Source organism: Equus asinus, chromosome 7 (genome assembly GCF_041296235.1).
Source record: "Equus asinus isolate D_3611 breed Donkey chromosome 7, EquAss-T2T_v2, whole genome shotgun sequence".
Lineage (NCBI taxonomy): Eukaryota > Metazoa > Chordata > Mammalia > Perissodactyla > Equidae > Equus > Equus asinus.
Genome location: NC_091796.1, coordinates 87,234,780 through 87,252,241, shown reverse-complemented (window position 1 = coordinate 87,252,241; position 17,462 = coordinate 87,234,780). Strand labels below are relative to the sequence as shown.

At 39.7% G+C, this 17,462-nt stretch overlaps 1 protein-coding gene across 24 annotated transcripts in view; it reads right to left on the bottom strand.

The window, feature by feature from the left end:
* The window catches only part of NRXN3 (neurexin 3), a 1,439,541-nt gene that overhangs the window by 453,318 nt on the left and 968,761 nt on the right, over positions 1-17,462 (bottom strand). The window lies entirely within an intron of this gene.

The following is a 17,462-nucleotide window of genomic DNA, read 5'->3' as shown; positions in this document are numbered from 1 at the left end:
CTAGCTCCAGAAAAATCCTTTTGATTCTAGCTTCTAAACCTAGCCTGCAAATAGTGAGAAGCCTCATTGATATTGACATCAGATTTTCATTATCATTATATTCAAAAACCTCATATCTTATTTTTGAGCTTAGTTCTGCCTTACACTTTGTTATTGCATTGTCCTTTTCGGTTTGTTGTGTTTTAACCTCTGAGGCCTACTGAGATCTGCCACACAGGCTGGCAAAGCTTCATCAGACTTCCTTGGATGAGGCTAACAGTAAAGCAGATTCCTCACAGAGATAGAGCAGATAATTGACCTCACACCCACACGCTCCTTTACACCCACAACGATCAGAGTGGTTATAACAATCACACAGCCTTCTATCCTGGTAACCAGCAACCTCCTCCTCTGAATTCGAACTTCAAATGGTTTTACATGTTTGCCAGTTCAACTTCCCTCTGTTTAAGAATTGTTGCTTACAGCAGGTTCCTCAAACTTTAACATCGATGTAAATCCCTTGGAGATCTTGTTAAACTGAAAATTCTGACGCACCGGGTCTGACGCGGAGCCTGAGATTCTGCATCTCTAACAAGCCCCTGGGTGATGCTGCTGCTGGTCCTGCAGATCACACTTTGAGTAGCAAGGACTTAAACGGTTTGCAGTGTGAGTTCTTATAGTTTGCCTTCCCCACACATCTACCCTCATTATTAGGGACCAGCAGGCGATGCTCGTTAAGAACTTGGGGACTTGCTGTTAAGTTGGTGATTACCCTGGGTGCCAGCTAAGCAGTGGAGAGCTCCACTGCCTTACCTGTAAATACTAAAACTGTAGTTACAGTGCAAAGCGTGCGTATATAATGACCAGTCCTAAGGGGCCTATCTGTAAGGAGCCAACAATGTCAGAAAAGAGCCCCTCCAAGCTAAACCACACCCAGGGTCCAAAGACCCCTTAGTCAACTGTACAGAGAACTACATGGTAACCTAGAAAATATTGCTCCCATTATCCATCTTAAATTGAATTAGCACAAGTCTCATTTTAATCTATTTTCTCTGCAGCCATTATATTCCACTTTTACCTAAAGTGACTGAAATTTTTGAGCTTTGAGAATACAAAATCCTAAAAGCAACAGGCTTCTTTCTCAATTGATGAGGGCATTGAGAGGGCTAAGGTATCTTCCAACTGCCAGAATACTAGAATTGTAGTTGATGAGAGAAAAAAGAAAATATCACTAAGGACTATAGTTTTAAAAATTAAATAATGTCAAAAAAATAAATTAAAAAAATTAAATAATGTCAAATGCCCTATTTTTTTATAGCATCTTTCAGTGTTCTCAAAACTCTTTATTAACTGGCCTGACGTACATTTTCATAACACCTCAGTAAGGTTAGAACCTACAAACAGATGTTATCAAATATTAAAAGTCTAATTTTATCTTTAAAAATACATACCATGCTCTATTATTAAGTAGGAAAGGAGACACCACATCCTCACAGCCCATCTCCAAAATACTGTCTGTATGTCTCTCTCTCAACACCCACACACATACACTCAAATTCAGAGGTCAAACCAGGAAGTAAGGATATAGGAAACTTGATCCATTCCGTCTCTCTACAGCTGTGATTCACACACAAACCAACTCAGTGACAACAACCTAATGTTGTACTGCGCAAATAGCTTCTCTCAAAACAGGCCCTATGAAAACCGTTCAGAGAGAATTTCAAATACTTCCTTCAAACAGCTGTTGTTAATGGTTTCACAGGACAGATTACGCATAAAAAGGAATGAGAACATCATTTAACAACACTACTAATTATATGCACTTTACATATATTATCACATTTAATCTTCACAACAACTTTATAAGCACGATCATCCCAATTTTTCAGATGAAACTGGGAACTTAAAAAAAAAAATACCTTCCTCCAAAGTCACAGGGCTAAGGAATGGCAGTACTGAGACTTGAGCCCAGGTCTGAATGATTCAAATTCTGAATTCTCCAATGCTCCTGCTTATAACCACTAGATGAGTGTTTCTCAAACTTTAACATGCAAACATGTCACCTAGGAAGCTTGTTAACATGTAGATTCTGGGGGCTGGCCCGGTGGTGCAGCCATTAAGTTTGCACATTCTGTTTCTCAGTGGCCTGGGTTTCGCCGGTTCGGATCCCGGGTGCGGACATGGCACCACTTGGCACACCACGCTGTGGTAGGTGTCCCACATATAAAGTAGAGGAAGGTGAGCATGGATGTTAGCTCAGGGCCAGGCTTCCTCAGCAAAAAAGAGGAGGACTGGCAGTAGTTAGCTCAGGGCTAATATTCCTCAAAAAAATAAAAATAAAAAAATAAAAAAAGATGTAGATTCTGATTCAGGAGCTGTGGCATGGGGCCTGAGATTCTGCATTTCTAACGAGCCCCCAGGAGATGTTGAAGCAGGTGATGCAGGGACCATATTTTGAATAGCAAATCACGTTGACAGTGTTTCTCAAAGTGTGGTCCCTGGGCCAGCAGCATTAGCATCACGTGGGACCTTGTTAGAAATGCAAATTCTCAGGCTCCCCCGAGACCCACTTTGGAGTAGGGCCCCAGCAGTCTGTGACTTAACAAGCTCTCCTGGGGATTCTGATGCACATTCAAGTTCGAGAACCAATAGTTAATATCCAGTGTTTCCACAGATGTGAACAATCCAACTTGTACAGTCTGGGATGATCCTTGGCTGAGTAGCTGTGGTTTCCTCTCATTTCCCTAGGTCACCTTTTCTGATTTACCTGAAAATTTTCACCACATCTTTGATTAAAAACTGGCCTGGTTAGAGAAAAGCTGAGTGTGAAGGTAACCTTCGTCCATTGCGTTACAGTGGTACTTCCTTGCAGACTGTGGTGTGTGATCCCAGAGAGGTCACTGGGGGAGAGGCTGACATTCAGCTCATCAATTTCCACCCTCTAAAGTGGGTAGGAATTTTTCTTTCTCAAAGGGATCTCCTCACAGTGTGCCCAACCATTTTCCTTCCCTAGTCTATTGTGCTTTGCAAAATGAATACTTAGTTTCACATTTTCATTCTAAACAGTGATTAAGAAATAAGCATTTTTCCTTAATTTGAGAAGAAACATGTCAAATAATTAACAAACACAGAAAAGATAGTTATCTTAGATTTCCAGTTTGGATGAACAGTAAGACTCAGAGGAAAACTATAGTGTGTGGAAGATTTAGATAAATGAAAATGAAAGATTTTAATTAGATTTATTTAAATAAAAAGACAATCTTCAACCTCCATATTTCTAATCATAAGTAATAAAATAATCGGGCACTGGGCTATGTGCTTTACATGAATTGTCTCATTGAATCCTTGCAGTAATATCACAAACCAGGTACCACTTTATCCTTATTTTAAAAATTATATGATGGGGCTCAGAGAGTACACATAAATTGCCCCAAGTCATATAGCTAGTGAGAGTCAGATTTGAGATTTTAATCCAGGTTTCTCTTTTCCCTTCTTTATGATGGTTGCCATTCAGTCCTAGCGTTTACTCCTCCTAAACACACACACTGGCTGCCTGGGCCCACATGAGAACTTGGTAACGTCATCCTACCTAGTCCTCAAAGTCTCCCCACTCCCACATAGGAAGATCAGTTATGAGCTGATTGATCTCAGAGGCAATCATTGTTACCGCTCCTCACAGTCAAGTAACAGGACTCCCTTGGAGAGTCAAGGTACTCGATTCTTCAGTACTTTAATACTTTGATCTTCTTTACTTAGAAGGACAAAACTACAAAGTCCAACAGAGAAAGGACAGAACAGAACTCTGGGAGTCCTATAAATAAGAACACAGCCACATACTGTTCCATGAATCAATCAGAAGGGAGGAGAAAGTTAAGAGAAGCACATATCTGAAATGTCTGGGAGCTTATAAAATTAGTTTAAAGACACAGAACAGATCAGTAATAGAGTATGGAAAACTTGGCCTCAAGAGCCCACATCTCTCCCATTGAGCATTACAAAATGTGTATTCCTTAGGACCACACTTGGTCCTCTAGCCATTCCTGTGCATCTGAAGACACAGAGTTAACATATATGTTGTGGGAACAGAGAAACACAGAGATTTCTATATTGCGCCAGATTCTGAAGAGACTGGCCTTGTAAAGCTTTGGGGAAAAGAAATCACCTCCTCTTTTATCATGTTCAGGCACACACATCAATCCATTATAACAGATGCAATCTCTTGAAACAATGGGACTTGCTCTTCTTTTCTCCATACAGTCACAATAAAAGACCAATTGAAACAGATTGTACTGCATAGAACAAAGCAATATATCTGCATCCTTTCCCTGAAGTCATCATTAGTGACAGGAGCCCCTGCATCTGTGAGGGACTTCCATTTGTACTTGGTTAGTTATGAGTCTACATTCACTTCAAGCCATCTGATTGGTTCGAACAACTTTAATGATTCTATCAAAGATGAAGATATTAACCATAGAGCTCATTATTAGTCAGAAGTCTGCCATGTTCCCTGCTGTATAATTAACTCCTTTCATTCAACGCATTTAAAATAGCATCAGTGAAGAATATTTAATTACCTCCCTCCAGAAGAAGGTCCCGACTCAGATTCAGTAGCCAGTTTCACAATGAGGTCCAATTTAAACTGTTCTCAAAATAATGTTTCCACTAACTATAGGGGCAGCTTAAGTCCAGGAAATTTAAATCTAAGGAATAGAAATAATATGACAGAATTGGAAGAAAAACATCTTCTTTAGCTCGTCATTTTTTACAAAATAAGTGAAGCATTTTTAATGGCAGTATATTTTCCCAAGGAATTTAAAGTATGTGGCCAATGTCACAAGAAAAAACGTAAAACTGTAGTGTGGGAGAAACTGCTATACGAATATGTGCAATCAGTATGTACCTATCAATAGTAAAATATGTAAGATACTGATTTTTACCCCAGTCTGACCTTGGGATTGTTCATAATCCAGCTACCATAATGTGAGAACAGGGGGATGGAAATCGCAAAAGTGACAACTAAGATAATGCTTCAATTACGCCTCCAGGGCTGAAAGGGATATAGCACAGGTGATTCAATTAAGTGTCCTTGTTTCCAGGGCATGCAATTTTATTCAGTGAATACAGCAGCTGCTTTATATAGCTTAATACTGTTTATTATTTTAGCCTTTGGGAAAGCATCGATGAAACCTAAATCCAAAATGAAAGGATGGCCAGCCTACATTAACTTAAGATGTTCACAAACCATACCACTTGTTTGCCATGCTGACTGCAAGGACATTTTGTGATTATTTCCTGAGAAAAAGCAGAACCATTTATAATTCTTCCTCCTCCTTATCATCACTGTCACCATCACTGCCACCAGACCTGTAGAGAGTTCCAACTATGACATCAAAGTATGCTTGATACTACAGTGGACAATTGTTTAGGGACACTCAGTGCTCTGGTTTTCTTCTGGGTAATTACACCTCCTTCTCACTGTTCGTAGACTCACACAACTGTCAAAAAGGTGACCTTTTCTACTTCCCTATGGGTGAGCACATGACCTGAAACCTTTGAAGCTTCAGCAGAGCATCGCAAAAATGAGGGGAAAAGTAATTGGCGTCCATGCATTCTAGCAGCAGCAGCCTAAAAAAGTTTAATTATTTCCTATTACCTAGACCTCCCAAGATTCCTTGATTCTTCTTGGAAACCTATTCCTTCAGTCTTCACTTTGATTCTGTGAGCTACCCAAAAGCCTTTCGATAAATTCCTTACCTATTTAGGGTAATCTAAGCCAGGTTCTGTTGCTTGCAACCAAAGAGTTCAAAGCCCTAGAGAGGCTGATGATCCAGTTGGCTAGAAATGACAAATGGACAAAAAGGATAAACAACATTATAAGGTAGCCAATGAGAAGTGATAGGTAAATGGGACCAGTTTGGGGATGGAAGATAATGATTGCAGGCAGCATACAAGGGGTTCCCAAACATGGTAGGATTGATCCTAACTAAATGCAGAAGAGTGTGGAGTCGTACTGGAATCCTGAAGTCCTTAACATTGCCTACTCTCACTTGTGAGTTTAATAGTTCATATTTCCTTTTTAAGCTTCAAATGGAGAATCATATGTGTGTGTGTATATATATATATATATATATAGTTTTTTCTCTCTTCTAGGACATCTCTCTCTTAATAGAAGGAATACAAAATATGGCATAAACTTTCTCTCGAGATGTCTGTTAAAAGAAGGATGTGATTGCCCAGCCCCCCCCCACTCTTCGCCTTGAGCACTCTTAGCATTGGTATTTCTCCTATGTAGCCCTTATCACAGTAGTAATTTAAGAATAAATTTCATAATTCGTTTTTTAGTATGTCCCTCCTTTGCTGGGCTGTAATCTCCATAAGGGAGGAGAGGAGACATTCTGTTCACCTTGGTATACTCAGGGCCTGGTCCCAAGCCTGGGCTCAGTTTATACTGTGCAAAGAACCAGCCTCAAAATACTTGCAGACAATCAAATAAATAAGTTGCCAATAAAGTCTCAAAACAAAAAAAAAGAAGGATGTGATTGCATAGAAATAAAGCAGGGAGAAAACACAGGGCAAACACGACTTCAGCATTTTCTCCTGCACCTACTCTGAAGAAGAGAAAAATCAACTGTCATGTTATCTTCCTCCAAATTTACTTCCTTTAATGGGAGGGAAAAAAGCCAAGTAAAACAAACAGTCACTCAGTGCAAGCATATGCACATGCTCACACACATGCAGGTACACACATTGCCAACAAATCCCTTTTCTTCAAATAAAAACCCTTTAGACTACAATACAAGAAAGAACACCTCCCTTGTAGCTGCAGTCAACATTTTGACGGCAAAACAGGACGGTTCTTCATATCAATTAGAGGAGCGCTCATGTTCCACTGCTTAGCTTTTTGCCTCCCAGCTAGGCAAGGACAGGGACGGGAGACCTTAGGCCACATGGAGTTTGGGTAACTTAGCTCTCAACCGCAGTCTGGTAGGCAGGGCTGGTAGGATTTATTTGGCCCCAGGGCCACACAGCCTTCTCTCTAGTAAAATGTCTAATAAATAAATAGATGTAAAGTGAGACTAATCCTCCTTTAATATTTTATATCAATTTATACAAAAATTAAGAATATTATGCCATGTACCAATTTCAAAATAACTAACAATTCACTATGAGGTCCAAGTCACAAATTAAAACTGCGAATTTATGGAGCAAACACTTGTGAAAGCAGAGAACATCAAAATCTTGTCATAATGCACTTGCCACTATCATCCTAAAACAGTAACTTTGCCTAGACTCCTGTGATACCTTCCTTAGCACATCCTTTCTTCCACTTTGCCTCTTTATAGTATAATTGTACCTAGCTGCCAGGATGATTCTTTTAAAAAAATGTAAATAAAATTATATTAAATCCAAAGACCTTTTGTTCACTTACAAGACCATTTACAATATGGCCCTGGGTATCTCTTGGACCTCACTTTACCCCCTGGACTGCTGGCTCACTGTATTCTAGCCACCAGCCTCCTTGCTGTTCCTCAAATAAGCCAAGTGTATTCTTGTTTCAAGGGGATTATATCAGCTATTCCCTCAGCCTGGAATGTTCTTCCTGGATATTCTTATGGTTTGTTGCCTCACCTTATTCAGGCATCTGCTTCAATGTCATTTCCAAAGAGAAGCCTTCTCTGACCATTCCATCCAAAATAGTATTCCCCAGCACACTCTCCATTCCCTTTTCCTACTTTGTTTTTCTTTATAACACTGATCACCACTTGAAAGTACATATTTATTTCCTGACAGACTTAATGTCAGTCCCTGACTAGAATGCCATTTCTGTAACCACAAAGGACTTTGTATTGCTTCCTGCCCCACGCCCTGGGCCTTGCAGTGCCTAAGACATTGTAGGCACTCAATAAATATCTATAAATGAATGCATGATTGTACTATTTTACAATAGCATGTTACTTTCACATTCACGTAATTTTTTTCAATTAGTACCTAAAACAATCCTAGAAACATAGCCTCTCAGGGCCCAACATGGACACACAGCATTATTCACACTTGGTTAAAAAAGAGAGAGAGAGACTGTAAGTTCAAGAGATTAATTCAAATCTTCACAGCTCTTAAACTTCCCTGCCAGCATTTGAACTCCACTGTAAGACTCTTCTACTGCGCAAGGATATCCGGAGATGCCTGAAAGCATCTGAATATTAGGTCCACCTGAGATTGGGACTTCTCCCTAAGAGCTGTCATGGATGTTTCTCTAACAATTTCAGCATCAAGAATGGACAGAAGAGAAAGTTGAAAAAGATGAGAGGGCCTCCTTTGTAAGAAAGAAACAAACGAGCATATCTCCTCCACCCACTCCTTGGCTCCCCTCCTTAATTCCTATTAGGCCATAAACTACTGCCTGAGGACTCATTATCCCAGCCTTCTGAGGCCCCTCTCCAATGGTGGAAAGAAGGACTCCACCCACTACATCATCTTAATCAGCAACTTAGAAAACAGTGTCACATAAAACAGCAGCAGACCTGAAAAAGTGCAGTAATTGCAATAGTGCTGCTAACTAACTATTCAGCTCCACTTCTGCATAATTAAGAAGGTGGTTTATGACAGGCATCTGTGGCATTTAAAACATTAAAAGGAAAAGTAGCAGAACTTGCCACACCAGGATCCCTACAGTTGCCGAATGAAGAGGAGGTGGAGAGGAATAAGACTAAACCCAAAGAAAACAGGCCCTTTTCTTGCTAGAGTTTCCTTTTTCCCCCTAGTGTTTCTTTGTTTTTTTCTTTCCCCTACTGCAAAATGAGTAGCCAAGGGGATAATTTAGCAAAGGCTTTTGCAAAGGTAGCTGCTGTGTGCTTAAATTACCAGAGAAATGCTTTCAACTGCTCCCCTTTAGAATGAAAGCACTGCATGGTATTTTCCCAGGATTGGAGCTTTGCACACAGCAGGAGGGTGCAGGGGAGTGTTGGGAAAGCAGGATGGGGAGGAGAGAAAAATGGCTGGTAAGGATAAAATTCTAGTTTTTCTACTTTGGGATGCAATGTTAGAGAATAGAGAAAAGGCTTGTCATTATATATGTAATGATGGCACCCCACTTAGTACCTCCCAAGAAGGTTTCCTGGAAAGATAGATCGTTCTTCTAGTCAACAAACATTTAGTGGGCTCCTACTATGTGCCAGACACTAGGCTGGATGCTGTAACATGTAAATAAATAAGAAATCAACTCTGAGCTCATACAGACCTCAGAGTCTGGGAAGCCCAAATAATTAGAACCCAGTATAGATTAGTAATGACTATGAGTACCAAGTGGTGAGAAAACCCAGAGGAAGAAATGCTTGAGTCTGTTTGGAGGAAGTTTTCCAGAACATAACAGGCATTCAAGTAATGTTTCTGTATGAAAGAATCAATAAAACAATAGATCAATCAACTCATTTATAAGGGAGGTGCAATTGGAGTCTGGTCTTGAAGGAGGAATAGTTCGCTAGATACTCTCAGCAGAGGAAATCGCATACACAAAGGTGTGCAGGCCTGGCAGTTCAGAGCAGGCTGAGGGGTCAGGAAGAGTTGAGTGTGGGCTGGAGACATTGGTGCAGACTGGTGAGTGGCTGGAAATGAGACTGGTAAATTAAAAGCCATGCCAATTTCTAAACAAACATTGGTATGACCAAGACCACAAAGAAAAGTAAAATCAAAGACAAGCAAACTGGTCAGAACCGTTTCAGTATAGAAGAGGCAAAAAAAATGATCGGCATTGGAATTAAGGTCACTTTCAGCAATGCAATTCTGATGATTCTTGCATCCTTAACACATGGCTACTCCACATCACGTGGAGTAGCATAGTTGAAAGTAGCCATGCAGATAGGTAGCAAAACTAAAACCATGTGTCACAATAAAATACACACATGCTCTCCCATCAAACCAGCACCCTTCCTTATCTGGGAATGTCATGGAGCACGAACATCTGCCTGAATTAACTACAGTTGAAATGTTTCAACAGTGACAATAACAAAACAACGAAACCGTGTCGTACTTTCATACACACACACACACACACACACACACACACACACAAAAGCTTTAAAAAATAAAAGAAAACTATCTTGATGATGTTTTTCACACTTTGAGCAAGGGGACACATGTTCTTTGATGTGCCTTCATACAAAACCAGGCAGAATAAGAGATAAAGAGCAATTCTTTAGTAGTGTGAAAATCGTTCTTGCAAAATACACTTAAATCACAGTTTTAGCACTTCCTAAATCTTAAGGGTGGTGAGAAATTAAAGGTGACTGCCCTGAAAACTGTCATGGGTTTTCCAGATTTAGGGTTTCCTATAAAGAAAATTTCGATATCATTTTTGCAGTTGAAATTTAAGAGCATTGGTTGTAATAATGACTGTAGGAAATTTGAGATAGATCTTTCAAATTTGACTGGTCCAGTTTGCTACAGGTTTTCTCAGTCTAATGGTAGCCAAACTAAGGCCTCTGAATCCCAAGAGTTCACTCCTGTTCTATAGGCAAATTCCAGCTAAGCAACAGAAACAAATGTGGAGCATGTCAATGGAGAGGTTAGGAATACAAACTGCCTATATACCCTGTGCATAAGCATACGGCCATGGTTCAGTGCATTCTCCATGCACATTTGTAGACAAGAATGATATAAAAAAAAATCCCATTTACATTTCCCCATGTAGACAGAATATATGCTAATATACAGCTTAATACACAGCATTCTAAGCTATTACAGGAAACACATTATGAAGCTTTCAGTATCTGTGACATTCACAATATCTGTGATATTTCAATATCTGTGGCACTGCCCTTGTCAGCTCTAAAAGGCATCTTTAAAGAGAACAGTCAATCAGTTAGCCACACCAGGAGGGGTAAAACTGAGTGTGCCCTTTGGGGAAAAGACCAGGATACCATAATAGTTTAGCCAAAAGCAAAATTTAATTCTCTAAGTGAATCATTACTTGAGTCACCAAATTGTTTTGGCTTCTGACACATCTGAAGATGAACAAAGATTTATACTACGAACGTGACAAATTTCACATCATATTTATTTCATTTCACTCTAGCTTAGTGACCAAACATGGGTTTCTTAATCTTTCCAGAAAAGGTTACACAGGAAAGAGACATATCAGCTTAATTTGAAAAAAAGAAAGGGTTATATCAAGGTATATAAGTTGTTAGGGTATCAGAGCCTCTTTCCTTTTGTTTCTCTTCTCTGTGGTTTCTCCACTGGAGATTACATCTGCTGTCACTGGTTCAGTTCTCCTTTCTGTGAAGATGGGCCACATGCTTTCATTGCTGCCCCATACTTCTTTTACCAATGCAAGTGTCACACCCCTAAAGCCCTGCAGGCATTGTGTACACTCAGCAAGCCAACACCAACTCAAATAGCCCAAAATTCAGTAGCCACCTAAAATCAGCAGCCTACCCATCATCTCTTTTTATGGTCATTTTAGCAAACAAGAGATATATACAATATGGGTCCATGGAATGAATGAAACATCCATTTTGCAGTCTTCTAGGTGCAAAACCTTGGAATTTTCTTTCCTTCTTTTCTTCTCTTGGTCCCCACATTGAATCACACACCAAATCCTTGTGACTCTTCATTTGAAATTCCTTTACAACTCCTTTCTTACTACTCCAAGTTCATATCCTCTCATCCCTGCTCCCTCATAATAGTTTCCTTGCTAGGCTAAGCTGCCAGATTCACCCCTTCCTATCTCTCTGACACAATAACTACAATTAATTTAGTAAAACTCTCCTTTGATCATGTTAATTCACTGTTTGAAACCATAATCACTCTCCACTACCTAGAGGACAACATTCAAATGATTTAACCTGGCCCTTCCTAATTGGGCTTCCTATGATCTTCCCAGGCTTACCTCCCACTGGTTAAGCAGTTCTCAGACAGATCTCATACTTTCTCACCTCCATGTTCTTACCTAACTAGGGATCAGAAAACCAAGACCTACAGCAAAACCTGGCCACCACCTGTTTTGGTAAATAAAGTTTTATTGGAACACAGCCACGCCCATTTGCTTATATATTGCTTATGGCGGCTTCATGTTACAACAGTTGAATAGTTGAGACAGAGGCCATATGGCTTACAAAGCCCAGGGCCAGCTTCATGGGCTTGCAACCTGTATAGTCACACAGTGCCCACACAACCTGTGCTTGGTTTTCCTGTCACCATCTTGAAATTCTTAGTAATTTTATCTTTAAACTTGTGTTTTTAAAGTGAAGTTTACTGAGACAATTAAGCACATGCAAGAGCAAAAGAGATACACGTAATATACATGTCCACCATTTCTTGCCACCTTTTTCCCAAATAGCATTCACAATGACCCATGAGCACAGGATTTTAGTAGGCAGATCTACAATGCACATTCAATGAGACTCAAAGTGAGTACAAAGTGTGTGACATCCACTACTGAGTAAGCCAGGACGCTGACAGCCCTCAGAGGCCATGTTTTCAGTTGGAACCAAAACTCGCTTCAAACACAGAAAGAAAGCGTTCAGAGAAATGCAAATGACCAACAAACACTATCATCTCCCTTATTACTCTCATTACTTCCATGAATTGGCCAGCCACCTAAGATGAAAATTATGACAAAGAGAGAGAAGGAAAGATAACCAACCCATAGTTTCTTTTCTTTTCAGTCCTTTCTTACTCACTGGTAAACCAAAGGTGGAGAGTGCTCAGAGAATGTATGTGGATCAAGAAATAAAATAAAAACAGTAGAGTTAGTCTGTGCAATGTTTCCACTTTTCTGGTAAAAACAAAATAAATATGCACCACATGAGCTATGAAATGGGAAATATTTCCTATTTCGGGAAATTCTGCATATGAGTTAAAAGTTTCTATGCTTGCATTTTAAACTGGCATTACGTAATATAAAGATGGATGGCAAAATGCACTCTAATTATTCAAAATTTTCTTTTCTTTTAAATAGGAAATTAAAACACCATGATAAGTTGGAAGAACAAGACGATGGAAGGAAAGAAAATGTTTTGTTTTAGTACCTTTAATGGCACTTTGTTATTGCTTTTTGTACAAGGGGCCCACATTTTCATTTTACATTCTGACTGCAAATTAAGTAACTGGCCTTGAAAAAAACTTAAAATATTTATTCTCTGGCCCTTTACTGAAAATATTTTGTTCCTAACGTGATTACCTGTGTGATAGGCTTTCCCGTCTCACTTTTGCCCATGAGAATACACCTTTTCTTCAAGTTCCAATCAAAACTTCAGCTCCCTCTCAAAATCTTTTTATATTCACCACTGGTGCCGAAGTAACTCCTCTATGTAAGTTTTATTTGTGCGTTTCACTTGAGCAGGAAGCACGCTCATCTTTGTGGTATCTACTGTTACTTCTAAATGTAATAAAACACTTTAAATTATATATGTTTTCTGATTATTTCTGCCACTAATTTGTAAGGCATTTGAGAAAAGCAACCATAAATAAGGGAAAGATATGAAGAGAAAACAAACTGTGCCACTGCTCTTGGAACAAAATTAAAGCCATGTAAATAAAGGCTTTTCTTCTCCAAAGATCTGTGAACTCATCATTTGGGCAACCATGGTGCTGAGCTAGAGTCTGTGGTGTCTAAAATAAATGTATCAGGGAATGTCCCAGCCCTCCAAGCATATAAGATCTAATAAGGACCACAAACATGTTCACACAATATAATAATATAAGGTAAATGGGATTATATAATAAGAGCAGCAGGATAAAGTACTAAGCGAGTCAAAGGGTTTCAACTGGGACAGAGTAGAGAAAAACTTCATGGGACAGAAATGGCATCTGAACTGGGCTGAGAAGGAGGGTGGGTTTCGGATCTTAGATGTGAGAAGAGCAGTGCAGATGGAGGAAATGCAACAAGCAAAAGCTTGGGAGTCTGAATGTGTGTGCTTCCCCATGCTATCACCAGCCATTGCTGTCTGGTGTTTTTAAGATGAGAAAATCCAGATGGCCGTGTATATTGTACCCTGTGGTGTTAAAAAGGGGCACTGGTTCTAAGAAGGCTTGAATTCTAATTTCTCCGTTTCTGATCCTTGAATCAAGAATCCATACGGTGTTATAAGAAAAAGATGAAAATCTATTTAGGAGTTTACACCAAGGAGTTTCAAGCAGAGTAATAGGTTCTTCCAAACTACGGCACTGCTGGGAGAGTTGCAAATGCAGTGATACATCCTCTGAACATAAGGAGCCCTTGGAGGGACATCAAGGAAAAGACTATTCAGCTTATAATGCCTACTTCCCCTGAGCTGTCACTTTGGGACACGTGGTGTGGGAAGAAAGAGGAAGGAAGGAAGCAAGGAAAGAAGAAGGAAGGAAGGGAAGAAGGAAGGAGGGAAAGAAGGAAAGAGGGGAAGAGAAGAGAGGAAGGGAAAGCAAAGGCAAAGTAGCTTCTAATTCTCCATGTCAAGATTAGAGGTTGAACATTTTTTTGCTGCTTTTTGAAAAAGAAGTCCCACATTTTCGTGATGATGGGGGATGGTGGGAATAGGGCAGTGGGGCTCAGGAGAAGATACAGTCAGAAAGAGGACTTGGTTTGAAATCATCCAAAAAGTGTTATATCTATGAATGTCTATTAAAAACAATTATCTTCGTTTTTCCTTTTCTTTAAAAAATCTCTGCCCATGGATAAAACCAAGAAGGCATATACTTAGGTAAATAAGTGCCATCTGTCAGAGTTTTATAATATGGCTTCTAATATTGCCATATAGCTTTATGATAGGGCAAACATGGCTCTTTTATACTGATTTGAAAGAGGCGTTTATGGTCACCTGGAGTAAGGATGGGAATGAAAGAGACAGAAATGGACTAAGGTCAGAGTCCCCAAATATTCTTTCTCTATATTTCAATTGTTATTTCCTGAGAAAGTACAAAAGTTTTCTCTTTCTCAACTCTGAAAGAACAAGTAGGCTATAAGATGGGAGATACTGTGGCAAAGCATAAGGGGTAAAGCCCTCAGAGTCAGATGTCTCTGAATTCAGACTCAGGCAAATTATTAATTTTGCTAGCCCTTGGTTTCCTTACTGTATAATGGGGATAATAATACCTCCCCTCATAATGTTGTCATGGGGGATAAACAATAATATAGAGAGTCATCAGCTAGCCCAGTGCCAGACACAATACTGGCACCCAATAAGCAGGACTGTTAATGTGATTTAGGGATATGGACTAGGGACTCATTTATGCACTGGGGTCTTTCAGGAGCAAAGGGATGAGATTCAGCATCCTGTGGCCTCTGCTACCCATCTGAAATACATTATCATCACTTCCAAGTCTTAAATTATGTAAAACACATCCCTGTGGTGCAAATATTAAGCAAATGGTAATGATGTCACTTTGGCAAAGAATGTAAATATCAATGCAAATGGACAGCACTTGGAAAGGCAGCGGCTTTTATCTCATCACTGCAGCCATCCTCTCCAGAAGATTTAGACATCAAAACCACAATGGTGGAGGGCACACGCAGACCCTTCTCTCTGCCATTCCAGCAACGGTAGCTCTTTCCCCCTTTAGAGAGAGAGCAGCTACTATGCATCTCAGAGGGAAGTTGTATTTCACAATAGTCCTATCCTCTCACAGAAAAGCTAGCACTGCACACAGGCAAGACAGAGTGTGAACTAGCACATAGGCGAGGTGCCACATCTACGTAGCAGGCAGCTTACAGCCCTGCCTGCTGATTCTCGGCAATACCTTGGGGGAATGGTTGACAGCTGCTGTTGTCTTGACAAGAAGAGAGGGAGAGCTTCTTGACACAGTCACACACACAGGTTCACTAGGGGCAAAATTCTTTGACTGTCTGCTTACAGAGAGCTGCACAAAGCAAGACAAACTGAAAATAGTCATTAGGGTACTAAATGACAGAGGGGATCAGCAAGTAATTTAAATTCTGAGTCTTTTGTTTCCTGTTTGAACACAAGTACAGACACTTGTCCACCACTGTTTGCTATGATTTTTAGAGTTTACCACGATTATGCCCATATCCCAAAACTGTAAGCCACAAAGTCACTCCTAGGACAAAAGTAAACTGGAATGTAGAATTGGAAGGTGCCAATGTGTAAGGCAAGTGCAAGCCCTCTGTCACCTTGTCAATGCCAACATGGCACGATGTTTGTTCTTAGCTTCCTGACCTCGATGCATTAGATCTACACTTCTCATTATCTTTGGCATCAGAGCCCCAGGCCCAGGAAATCAAAACTCTCCAAGAGATTAAGTAAATGCCATATATTAAAGGAGAGAAGAAAGCAATAAAATAGCTTATTCTAATGTTTCTTTTCCAAAGCTGCAGGGGGGAAAAAAGGCAGAAAAAGAGAGAAGAAAAGCAAGACCAGGGAATAGGGTGGAGATGATAGAAATAAAAAGTCAGAGATAAATGTATACAGACAAATACAGGCCTTATGTTTCCATGAATAATTCAGGACTCAGACTGCACTGATGTGTTTAGACAAGGAGGGCAACCGGAGCTCTTAAAGGACAAGGACCTCTGACAACTCCTCAGAGATTCTTCAGGGCTATTTGCTTTTTTCATCATACACACATATATACATACACACAAATGCACACATACATATAATACACACATATATATATGATATGCGTATACATACTGACAAAAGAAAGCTTATGTTCCAAGGATTGAACAAGACTATTAGATATTAGGAAATTCTACTCAGAAATCCACAGATGTTCTCTTTTTCAGAGAAGATGACTTGATGGTTTTCTGACTTTATTCCCTCTATCCCATCCCAAACCCAATGGCTTACCACTCCAAATATGCCTGACCAAACCTACCTGCCCATGCAGCCCGAGTTCTTTCCCCCACCAAATGTTCTGACGTATCCTCATTACTAAGCTGCAGACCTAGTAGGCACCCAAGAATGTTCCCTGCTCCCACTCCTGGGAAGCCAAGTTACACAACAAAAACCACAAACATCTTTATTTGACCTACAAATTTATAGTATATTACTGGATACACCTGGAGCATGAATACCAATACTATTCATCGAAATGAACTGATTCTTTTCTCTTCCTACAACCTATTCCTTCTCCTGATTAATTGGTATTTGAAGTTCTTTAGGGCTGAGTTCTTGTTTCCCTGAAATTGAGAGTAAAAGTCTGTGTGTATTTAATTCAATATCTTTCATCTGATTTTCAAAAGAAGGTAAAAACCTTCTATTTCATTTACCAAATCTAAAACTTCAGTAGCATCATTCCCTTTTCTCACCTGCTCTTCTCATGGGCCTGATTCTGTCTGCTTTAATTCAATAATAGTGACAGCATCCCTGGTCGAGTTCTTTCAGAGAAAAAAAAAAGAGCAAATAAGTCCACACCTGAACTTACATTTGTCTCTTGGTTTGTTTTGAGAAATTCTTAGTTTCACAAGGATGAAACACCTCCACATCCTTGGTGCTTAACAAATATTTTCTGTGTTAACCAGCAATATAAATAATGTAGATGTTTCA